Here is an 11,208-nt window from a genome sequence, read left to right as displayed (position 1 = left end):
GTAAAGGGTAAGGAGATTAACCTCATCTCACTGGACTATTTTAGAAGTTGCCTGTTTAATTTGACCATACTATTTAAGATTTTTTGTACTCAAAAGGAAAGTGGAATTTCTGAAAAGGCAACTTCTCCCATGGTAATGAGATTTCTGCACCTATGTTTCTAAGATAAGCAGGACAAATCATGCTTTGGAGATGCCTGTCTTTCCTGATGGATTAAAAAGAAAGCCTAAACAATTAGCTTAGGTTTATCAACTTTTAAATGTCTCTAGTTAGATGAAACAAAGGAGATCCTAAGGCTGCAATCTAATGTAATCTCTGCTCCAAAACCGTGGTTGTAGCAGGTGCTTAACTTTTGCTTACAGGGGAAAAGAAACTTCAACTTTTATCTTAACTGCACACAAAAGTATGTGCAAAGAGCTAGGATTTTCTTTTGTAAGCACTGTTATCACATTTGGCAAAATGAAAGCTTTGTAACGAGGTTTTGTTTTTCCCTCATAAAAATTTCATTGAATTTCTACTTAAATAGTCCACAAGGAAGAGATTATTAAGACAAAGCATTTTCATTTATTAGTATGCTCAATATCATGAGAAGCAAAGATTTAAATGTGTTTCCTTTGTTACATATTTTTAGCTATATGTACTAAACTATGCTATTTTTAAAGTAAAGACCTTCTCTTTTATCAATGGGATTTTTTAACTGGATGGAGTTATAGCATTTTTAAATGTAGGACATGGAAAATGATGTCAGTTAAAGTTTGATTTAGGTAGCTAAAAATAAATGCAGAAATGTCAATATATGGAATAAATGATAATTTTTAGTTTTGACCACTATGAAAATTAGTCTAATATATGTTTTTATGAAAGTCAATATATGGCTCAGAAGAAAAGACAGTTTCCTGAAAAGTTTGCAAATTAAAGATGAAAAGTTAAGACATTCCCATTCTCTCCGAACAGCAGATTAATGATTAAATTGTAGATAAAGAAGCATGTAACATCTTATCCAGTTCAATTTCAATTTCAATATATTTGTATATTTACAAATATATACAAACCCATGTTAACTTAACCTGCAGGATATATTTTTTCAGGCACAGAAGGAAAAGGAAATATATTAAAACTGAAAAAGTATTTGAAATCATGTACACTCTTTACAATGTTCAGGAACGAGCCAACCTACACCTAAGAATAATAGTCTGGCTGTGAGATCAGATTTCTTTTTCTTTGTGATTATCAAGGTAAGATGGAGACTGGCTCAACTGCTTTGTGCATTTTGGTTTAATGCTAGCCACTAGAAAACACATATTCTTTTAATGTGATAGAAACAGTAGAAACAAAAATGAAATAAAACCTTTATGCAAGCCTTTATGGCGAAAGTCAGATTATAAGAGCTTCTATTGAGTTGATTTTGAGCCCTTTGAATTTCAGTTTTGGGCTATTTTGACAGAATAGTCATTTCTGTCTCAGACACCTTGTTCTGAATCTCATTATTGGACAGCTGTAACAACTGCATGTGGAAAATGTATATCTGAGTCAAATAAACAGCTGAAAATTTATATCATAGAACTGTAGAAAAGAAATCTATTTCTTTTTTCAAAGATGGCTACTTAGCTTAATTTCTTAGGAATTTAACCTAGGAATTATTCATGAAAATGTTTCTTCATTTGTTTTTTGATTATTTTCTTTTTCTATCTCTCAGTTTTGTATATTTTTGTATACTCTTTTGAATATACATCTGGGAAAAAAAGGATTGATATAATAGTCTATATTACCTTGGATAAATAATGTCTTCTTATTTTATTTCATCTTCATCTTACTATATATGTGGATTAAAAAAAAAGAAAAGAAAAAACACCCCTACCCTGGTGTAGATTTCCCCCCACATGATCATATCACAGACTGGGAAGCATGTGGCAGTGTTTCTAATATCATAAACAGAACCATAACTGTTTAGTCAGAGACATTTTGAATTACAACATTTCCTCCTTCAGGTCTTTGGATTCAATTCAAAACTGAAGGAATAGATGTTGCATCATAAAATCTGTGGCTTTTATCTGTCAATTTAATTAAAAATTTTGCTCTTAACCATTCATGAAATAACAATATGTTTTGATAAATGTAAAATACTAGTTACTTAAGAAAATGGCATTTGATTAAACAGTATTTTCTTTGAATAACTTTAATTATCTAATTAATAGGTATTCAAAATCAAAATGGATGCAATTGAAGACAAGCTCAGAAAATTAATAATACCTTGAATGTATCCTCTAATCTCTTTAGTAACAAAAGCTGACAGCATTTTTCTGAGTTTGGTAAGAAAATTATTTGGTTATTGTTCCTACTTAAATTAATAAGATTTTTGCTATTATGTGCATTTTCACATCACTGTGTCGTAAATCTCAGAAAAGAAATATTCTGAAATGGAAATATAGAGACAATAAGGAGGACAGGGGAAGATCAATGGATGTTATCTATCTGGATTTCTGGAAGGACTTTGACAGAGGATCCTAAAATATCCATCCCTAAATTGGAGAGAAATGTATTTGATGGATCGGCAGATCAGTGCCTGTGGAATTGTCTGGATATCTGTGTCCAGTGAGCCGTGGGCAACAACTCCATCAGGGGTCCATGTTTGACCCAGCACAATTTCAGAGCACAGAATCATCAGCTGGGGCTGGATGGGACCTTAAGGGTCATGCAGGGACCTGGTGAAGTGATTCCAGAGGAGGATGATGAGGATGATCGTAGGGATGGAGCACCTCTCCTATGAGGAAAGGCTGAGAGAATTGAGGCTGTTTAACCTGGACAAGAGGAAGGCTCTAGGGAATTTTATTGCAGCTTTTTCATACTTAAAGGCTGTATATAAGAAAGATCAGGACAGGGCCTGTTGTGATAGGGAAAGAGGCAATGATTTTAGATTAAAGGAGGGTAGATTTAGATTAGATATAGGGAAGAGTTTTTTCACTAAGAAGGTGGTGAAACATTGGCAGAATTTGCCCAGAGTGCTGGTGGATGCCCCATACCCGGAAACATTGAAGAGGGCTTTAAGTGACTTGTCTAGCTGAAGATGTCCCTGCTCACTGCAGAGGAGTTGTGCTACAGGACCTTTAAAGGTCCCTTACAGCACAAACTATGCTATCTTCCTACGACAAAGGAAAAAAGACATAATTAATTTAAGGATTCAGATATGGGGTCTGCATATCTATAGAATACGGGTCATGAATTTAGATCTAAGATATGTATTCAGACTTTCAGATAGTGAGAAGCTATCTTGCTAAAGTGCAGGCATCTCTGCAACCATCTTGGATATATCCCTCTCCATTTAATAATCCTGAAGTAAGTTTCTTCCTGTCACTGGGAACAACAACAATAACAACAACGACTTACAATTTGTGTAAGTTTAGGTAGAAGCTATTTTTTACCTGATTATGTCTTGGGTATGTTTTGGTGAACCCTTGACTGCCACTGATTGAAATTTCTCAGCACCCTCCTGCCTTGGAAGGCCAAGCAGAGGAGAAAGTGTTCACATGTTAACAGCATGTGCTCTTCATGGACCATGTGCCAGCAACATCAGGATTTTCACAGTATTCCTTTGAACTTCCACATCATGTAGCTGTGCTGAAGGTAAGCACAGGGGATATAGCTTAAATTTTCTCTCATCTGGAGCTCTCAAACCAATGCTCTCTGTGGATTTGTGTTTCTAATCTCCCCAGGCTGTGGATACTTGACCAGTTCTTAATCTCTCCCCAAGTTCTCCCTTGGGGTTTAGCACAGGCATTCACTGAACAACCTGCCCTGGGCTGCTCACCTGACTACATGAGACAGCAAGGGCTGCCAATCTAGTTGGGGTCAGGGAAGGAAGGAGAATTGGGCTAGACTTTCCTTCTGTGGAAATAAAATTTGTTTTGTTACTTCTAGTGTAAAATCTACATGGTGTTTTATTCAACAAATATGTTTCAACCAATTAAAACACACACCTTAATGAAGTTTATGCACTTTAACTGAAGCTCTTGTGAAATTACTTCTACGTTTCTTCTACCATATTTTTTTCAGTACTCTTTTTTTAAAATAATTTTTGCTTTCTTTTTCTTATATCTTGTTATAGCCCTTCTTAAAACCTAATGACCCAGTCACACTCCTCCTGAGCTACAATAAGTGAAAGGGAACAAATAAGAAAATCTCTTCATCTCCCTTAGAGCCAGTTCATCCTGAAGATATCTCCCGGTGGTTGTCATTAGCCCTGATGGAAAACAGCTGAGCCCCAGCACAGCTACACTGATCTTCACCAAGCAGGTATTTGTGCCTGAAAGGGGATGTATTTGCAAATATTCCTTCTGTCTTACCAGTTTAAGATGTTCAACCACACAGCCTAATTTTGGTGCCATAGGGATAAGCTGAGCTCAAACTTCACTCCAGAAGGAAAACTTATCACTGCATGAGGAATTTCTTCCTTCCTTTAAAGAACACGTGCATAATGTGTGCAAGTCTGATGGATGGAGGGATGGATTTATTTATGTCTGGTATCTCATATATAAACTAGTTATCAAGGAAATGTTTATACACAGGAAAGATACAAAGATCGTTCTAGGATTAAGCATAACCCATCCTTAAAAAGGCACCTAGCATAGGTAGGATGATTCACTATCTGTGGTGCCTTCCTTTCTCCATTGATGGTATGAAAACTAAGGACATGATTCATTTGATCTTAATTATATGTCAGATTAGAGGAGAGAGGAACTGTCCCCCTAAAATACCTGTTTCTCCAGTGATGGCTATACAGGAAAAGAAGAATGATGTTCTCAGGGACAGATATTCACTTTTAGTTAGATGAACCCCACCCTATTTATCTAAACATGTGATTCTTGGGTTTCTTGATGAGGGCCAGGAGTTGAACTTGATCCTGGTGGCTCCTTTTCCACTCAGAACTATGATTCTTTGAAATTTTATAGGACTAAAGTTATATGTAAGATCAAATAATTTGACATTATTGCACACCAAGAATGCATTAAATTCCAGTTGCTATAAGGTTTCCTCACTTTGTTTCTAGACTATTTTTGGTCTTTTTATGCACACTGCATATCATATTAGTTCCTTATTCTTTACTTGGTTTTGAGTTACAACCCCTACACAGAAGATCAGTACAGTCACACTGGATGAGACCAGAAATCCTTCTTGGAGTGATGACAGAAGAGCATAAGAACCTGCAAACATCTTTGTCACCTGGTACAGTCCCACAGCCAAATAGTTCTAGCTCAGGCACTTTAGGAGTTAGGTTTTATTTCCAGATAAATTTCAGGCCTTCCTGGAAGTCAAGGTTTAACTTTGAGCTGGATTTCCATTAAAAGGCAAATTTCTCTGACTGAGATATAAATTGTTATGTGTTCCTTTTCCATGAGTGTCAGAAAGTCACTGGATGCACATGTTACACCATGGACTGTCTGTGTGCCAGGAGGGAGCTAATGACAGGAAAACAGCAATGCCTCATCTGTGCTACCCTGATGGGTTGGGTATCTGAATTTGATCAGGTAAGCATTCTGGAGGATCAGGCAGACCTCAACTTTGTGCAATATTTTATCTCCAGCATGTAGTGCTTTAAAGCTCAGAAAGTCATTAAACTCCAAGCTGACACAGGGAATGCCTAGTGGGATTAACCTTCAAAAACTAATTACCAAGGAGATCAACAGAAGGCAGCCTGCATCACCACGGTTGTGACAGCCTACTCGAGGAGTGAGCAGTGTCAGAAAATGTTGAATAAAAAAACTGCTTTGCTGCAGATCCTTTTCCCATGCAGGCAGAGTTTTCCAAATGATTACCAATGACAGATCAATGGAAATAATTGGTAATTAGGTTTCTAATTACAGATAGGGGTGTGGGTGCATTTGCTATGATGATTATTTTTACTTTATCCTTTTTCTCGTAGTTTAGAAGAAAGGTTTTGAATAAAGTATTACAATAACAACTAGGATGGATCAACTCCCATATTAAAGAAAAGGGGTGAGCCTGGATCATCTCATTTAGACACCCACTGTGCAAATCACCCTGAAGTTTCAATGATGATTAGTGAAGAGATAAAGACGTGATGAGTATCTGATTTGTCTGAATCATCTAAGGCCAAAAACATCTTCAAAATGCATGCCTTTTTTTCCCTTCTCTATCTTTGTTGAATATTAAAAGAGCATATGATGGCTGCCTGGAATATCCAGTATGGGTTTTAAATGTGAGATGAATTTCAACTGCATACCAAACATACAGCACAAATAAATGCTGAGTTTATGAAAGGGGCAGTACTCCATCAGCTGCCAACCACAAACCAATACAGACTAATAGTACATGGAAATCTGTTAATTGCTCCTCATATTCCATGTCCCTTGGATGAGCCTGATCTCAGGTGGTATGACAGAAAGCCAGGCAGCAGATTATGTTACACACACATATATAAAGGCATGTAGGTTGTGTGTATGTGTGTACATCTGTGTATAACAGAAGAGTATTAAAGATATGTTACACATTATTTTATATATTATAATTTTTTTTTGGTATTTATTGCATATATGTTTGTGTATGTGTGTGTTTGTGTGTGTGTGTGTATACAGAGAGAGAGATGTTTTATCACCACTAACTTACTCCAGTTTCTGGACACAAAATTTTTAGACTTACACAAGTAAATATTTCCAAGGAAACAAAGAAGACAGGTTTTCTCAATTTTCTACAAATGCTTTTAGATTAACAATCTCTCTTGAATATCAAGACTATTAAAGCTTGAACAAAACATTGGAAAGCAGAAATCCCAGAGTACATACCAGCAAAGGTGAAGAATTCCAGTTATCTCAGAATTCTGCACAGTCTTGCAAGCTAGACACGTTTCAAAAGCTACCATCTAGTTGATGCTGTGATCAAAATTCTTGGAACACATGTTAGTTATATAAATATTTTTAAATCAATCTGATGATAGCAGTAGTTCAGACCATGCCCTGACTTTAAGAGATCCTCAGGGAGGACTCAAAACAAATTAGTGCATTTAATTATCTTCCTGAAGTTCCCAAATAAAATAAATGTCTATTGAATTTCCCTCTCAGTTTAAGTCTGAATTCAGAAATGCTATTACATTTTAATTAAACTCATTTTTTTCATTTGGTGGTTATTCTATCTTGATTTTTCTGTTTTTTTATTATTATTAAAATTGAATAAAGATACTAACTGGGGATTAGTTTGTAATAACAGCTGACAGACCCCAAGGATTCTTTCTGCTGTCTAATAGTCTATGGATGCAGAACAATCCACAAGGCAGCTTGGGGGAACTCCTGGTCTGTTACCAGGAGTGATCCTCTTCCTCCACAAGCAGAGGCTGCACACTGCACTGGTCCTGCTCGGGTGAGGGATTCTCTGCCCTAGAACCTGCACACTGCTGCCTTTCAGATGGCCAGGCAGAATAAGGGGAATTTAGCTTTTACATGATCTATTGACATGATCCACAGGATAGTTTGTGTTCTGAGCTGTCTGGAGATGAATCAGCTTTGGAACAGGAGCATGGTGTTTGATTGAACACTGAGAGCCTTCAAAATGTTAATAAAGACATTGAACAACATCTGGATAAGAGTAAAGGGATTTGTCTCTTTGAGGTTATTTAGTTTGACCTTTCTTACATTAGAAAGATGATGTTCAGCAGTGTCAGTTTATTCATTTGCAAAAAAAACCCACCTTAGATAATTCAATATTTGGTACAGACTATGAAGGGAATCTTATATCCTCTCACAAGGTGAAGTTACCAAAACTTAAACCACTACAGATCAGGCAAGTCAGAATGGAGATATTCAAGTAAATCTTCTGACCCTAAACCAGAAAAGACCTTTATGTGTCATATTAATTAATCATTTTGTTTGGTATTGTACTAAAGGGACACAAGTTAATCTCCAGTTCTGCATAAAAACAGGGATTCTATCTTTCAATGTTTACTTACATAGCTGGAAGAAAAACCACAATCTCAGAAAATCTTTCTTTGACTTAAATTACATGATCTTTATACCAAACCCTTCCCTGAAGAGATGAAGGACTATAGTATCTCCATGAAATCAAACAGAATATGTGAATTTTGGTTAAATTTATAGAAAGCAAACCAATATTAAAAAGATTAATATTTATATTTTGAGCTCACTGACAGACCAGTACATGGTAAGTTTACCTATGAATCAAGAATACAAACTCTGCTTTTCAGCTATCTGCTTGTGGGGGGTTATCTTCAGCCTTATGAAAATGTTGTAGCCTCAATACAACAAAAATCTTTGAAGTTTAACTGAGCACAGAGGTTTTCCTCAGGCTTTAATTGAAAGCAGTGACAACCAAACTCTTTCTACAGTGTGACCCATGTTTTAAAAGAGATTTCTACAGATAGGTTAGGACTGAATTCTAAACTTGTTTTCTCCTCCAAAACTATATCCCTAAAAGGTTCAAAAAGAAGGAAATTAATATAACACATTAACATAAGACACAAGGGTATACAGATAACATATCAACAGGAAGAAATCAAGAAATACAGAATATTTCATTCTTTAATCTTTTTCTTACCCTGAGCATTTGAACAATATATCTTTCAGCAACAATGAAGTTGAGTTAATTTGGATTTTATTAAGTATACAATGTGGAATTTGGTTTACTTCCTTTTAAGCAAGATGCAGTGTTCATGGTATAATGTAATGAGTTAATGGAATTCTTAACTCTGGAAAATTTGAAGACAATGTATTTGGCAAGAATTTTCTCTCTCTTTTTTAAATTAAATTGATTTTTCAAAATCTTGGTTGATAACCATGAAGCAGGTAATGAACTAGGTTAAAATACTTGTATGTACAAGTCAGGCAGGCCCTTATTTTCAAATTGTCCCACTGATTTCAGCTTCACCGGGTCAGCATTTGAAACTCAGTGCAGAGACTGTCTGATACAGTTCAAGGAAAGTACGTGTGCTGAGAAAATGTTGAAAGTGGTTCTGTAAGACAGGAGTGAATGACATAATTTGGGTTTAGCTGTGTACTATAGAAGTCATTTTCAGAAGCAGACCTAAGGGTTCCTATTTTCTGCCCTTGGAGAATGTCACTGCAGTAAGCAATAGCTATGTGAAACAAAAAGAGGACATCTGTGTTTTGATGTGGGCTAAATAAGCTCCCCACAGGGTTTGGGAACTCATGTGAGAGGCACTGGAGTCAGATTCTGGCAGGAAGCCCTGCTGGAAAGGACCTCCCAGGTCTCCCAGCACAGCATCTGCCTGCTGGTGCTACCAGCTAAACCCACACCACTGATTCCATACTCCTGTCTAATCTGGGTTAACAAATCCCTAAAGGTGGAGATAGCTCAGCTCCTCAGGCAACCTCTTCTGATGTTTCTGACTGTTCCCATCCCAGCTAAGCCAGGCTTGCTGAGCGCAGGAACACAGGACCATGTCATGCAGAAGCACCTGAGTGCCTGCAAGCTTCTGTGGTGCTCACAGTTCCACGCAGAGCAAAGATGCTTCCCCTGTCTGTTGTTGGTCCTCTCTGAGCCCCAGTGCTGCTGGGGCACTGGTGGGGAAGGCTGGTGAGTCACTCCAGCCACCTACAATCCAGCAGAGCTGTGAGTCTATTTCTGCACACAGCCAACAGATGGGACAATTCACAAAAGCCAAATTTGGCAGACGTTACTGGAAGCCAGCAGTCAATTAGGCAACTCAGTTTTATGAACAGAAGTGACTAAGGGCCATTAGCTTATGAAAACAAAAGAAAGTCAACTTCTTAACTCCAGAGGCACAACAACTCTATATAGGTTTCAAAATTGGTTTATCTGAAGCAAGTAATCAAGAAAAGAAAGAAGTGATTTACTGAGGGGTTTAAAATAGAACAGGTTGGCCAACAACAGCAGCTTAGCTCTCCAGATCACCTTGTGCCCACATTGTATCTAAAACAAGCTTTGCATAATAGAGGAGAGTTCTCTTCCACATGATTACAGTTACAGGGTCCCTGGAGGGAAAAGAACATGCAAAGAGAGCAGGCTTTCCATCATCATTTATAAAGACTTTAGGGGGCTGTTTAAAATGTGAAATGTTGCTTACCTCCTTTTTACAACACTTTGAGGTACAGACCTTTGCAGAACACATTATTTAACTGTTTGGGATTATTTCTAGTTAGGGTCTTTCCATTTAGCAACCTGCCTCATTTCAAAACCCTTCATATTTTCCCATTGCCATACTAAGTGTATTAAAAAAAAAAAAAACAAACAACTTTGCCTAATTAAAGTAACAAAGAGCCCTGAATGCAAACATATTTAAAATCAAAAATAGTTTTACAAGTAAATCTGAAAAGTATAATTCTGGCTCCTCTATTTAAATGGTAAATTGAAAATTAATACTTATGCAGACTAAATCAACTCATCTAATCATGGAATAAAAGGTAATTAAGTGGACCTGTCAAATAAGAGTTAGAGCTAAATACAGCAACCCTTGATCCTGCAGAGTAAATCTTGACTTGTGTGTTTAGTTGTTCTGCTTTACTTGGGGAAATGACTTGTGGCATCACACCCAGAAATTACTGCTTGATCCTGGAACTTGGAATGAATCTGTGCATCTCTGCAGCTCTATGATAGATGTAGAAATGCATATATAAGTATCTCTTGAATCAGGCAGAATCCAAAATTAAAGTCATATATTCTATTCAGTGTCCAAATGAAAATCTCTGATTATTTGAATATGATATTTCTTGCCTCTGGCATGAACAATGACATTATAATTCAAGACAGAAATTCTATTCTTTTGCATTTTCCATTGTTTGCTCATTCTATTTTTGCTTCAGATGTATTGGCTGTACAACAGAGTTGCTGGATGCACTCTCTGGGCTGGGTGCTGTACTTTTAGAGAGCATTGCCAGTTACAGGGGGTCTGGAAACACATATTGCATTCCAGTTTGAGCCACTGACCTCAAGGAGATCTGTGTAAATCCATTTGGATTTCACACAGATTAAGTCAGCTGATCTAGGGTTCAGGAATATGAAGAAATCCTCCAAGGTTTCTACCTGCTTCTCCTGCTATCTTGAAGAATCCATACTGCACTGTCCAGGGGTAAATGCTGATAAGGTTTCACAGGCTCCAAAGTTCACTTGGCTGCAGGAATTCTTCCATTTAGACATCCAGTCTAAGCTAATCCTCTAGGAACCCTCAAAAGCCAACAAAGATGAAAAGCACATACAATTTATTTTCA

This window comes from Lonchura striata, chromosome 1A (genome assembly GCF_050655825.1).
Source record: "Lonchura striata isolate lonStrDom1 chromosome 1A, ASM5065582v1, whole genome shotgun sequence".
In the NCBI taxonomy this organism is placed as follows: Eukaryota; Metazoa; Chordata; class Aves; order Passeriformes; family Estrildidae; genus Lonchura; species Lonchura striata.
The sequence above is the reverse complement of the archived record's forward strand: the minus strand, read 5'-3'. Positions refer to the sequence as shown.